The 1,414-nt window shown below is 49.4% G+C and overlaps 1 non-coding gene across 1 annotated transcript; it reads left to right on the forward strand.

Moving 5' to 3' along the window:
* Window positions 1–1,106: 1,106 nt before the first annotated feature.
* Window positions 1,107–1,181, forward strand: Trnat-ugu (transfer RNA threonine (anticodon UGU)). The gene has a single exon. It is a non-coding gene; the product is annotated as a tRNA-Thr (tRNA).
* Window positions 1,182–1,414: the final 233 nt, after the last annotated feature.

Here is a 1,414-nt window from a genome sequence, read left to right on the forward strand (position 1 = left end):
GTGCGTGAGCTCGCGTTTTCGCATGTATATGCTCAATATGAAGAGGCCAAGCACACGCAACGGACAATTAGCGAGATCAAACATGTTGGGAGAGATAACTTTTTAACGAGAGGTCCCCTAATTAACTGGAAATTCTATGCTTTAGTATGCGCGTGTTCTAGCATTTGTGTGTGTGTGTATTTTGCAGCACATGCAGGCGGCTCGCGAGTGTTTACGCGTGCGCAGCGAAACGACGCCCTTTAGCCCACCTCCCCCTCTGCCATCACCCCCCCCCTCCTCTTCCCGAACACCAGTCACCCCAGCCGCGCCACGCCACACACTCCAACACGCGCTTACGGTCGAACATAACGTTGGCGTGGTCCTGCCCCTGCCAAACTGCCCACTCGCTGCTCTAGTGATTGTCTGGTACAGTCGGGGACGCGAAGCTATAGTGCCGTGCCCTACTGACGTAGCTGTAATGTCAACTTGCCGACTGGTTGCGTCCCTATTCCTGCAGTATTTTTCCATCGGAGATAACGATGGTCGAGTCTTGCAAACGAATGTACACTGCTCGCCATTCAAATTGTAGTACCAGCAAATGTACACGATCCGTCCATAGTAATGTGTCAACATAGAATAACCACTCACAGACGGTATCTGGCAGCAGTAACAGTGGCGGGTACATCAAGCTTGTCAGGCGGAACGCGAAGAACAGTGCTGTCGTTGTCGTAATGCGGAAACGGAGCGATTTATTTTCCGTTCAAATGGCTTGATCATTGGCTTTCGGGCTAAGGGTGGAAGTATTTAAGAAACGGCTAAGTCTGTACGCTGTCCACGTGCCCCTTGGTTAAAGTATACCATGCATGGCAAAATGGAGCTAAATGATAATTAAATGGACACCCTATATGCAAACAGGCGTTGATGTACTTCATTGGGGACATGTGCGTTCGCACACGCTATGCCCGAACTCGTACGGGACTTGGTAAATTAATCTGCCACGAGTAATGAGTATCATGGGCAAACATTTATTAGGGGCACTACGAATGTAGTGGTGTGGACATGTTGGGAATGTGGATCTCACGGGGAGCGTGAAGGCGATTAGTTCCTGCAGACGCACTATCCTCTGTGCCCGCGATGGCTCAGATGGATAGAGCGTCTTCCATGTAAGCAGGAGATCCCGGGTTCGAGTCCCGGTCGGGGCACACTTTTCAACATGTCCCCAATGAAGTACATCAACGCCTGTTTGCAGCTAGGGTGTCCATTGAATTATCATTTCATTTCTAGAAAAGCTGCATGGTCATCCACGGTAACTGTTCTTTCGAGAACAGATACTACCGTCATACATATTTAAAATGGAGCTAACCAAAACTGGTGCCGAGGCAACTTTGGTGCATCACAGCCCATATACGATATGAGTGTATGACGGCATCAGAAA

Source organism: Schistocerca gregaria, chromosome 6 (genome assembly GCF_023897955.1).
Source record: "Schistocerca gregaria isolate iqSchGreg1 chromosome 6, iqSchGreg1.2, whole genome shotgun sequence".
Classification (NCBI taxonomy): Eukaryota; Metazoa; Arthropoda; class Insecta; order Orthoptera; family Acrididae; genus Schistocerca; species Schistocerca gregaria.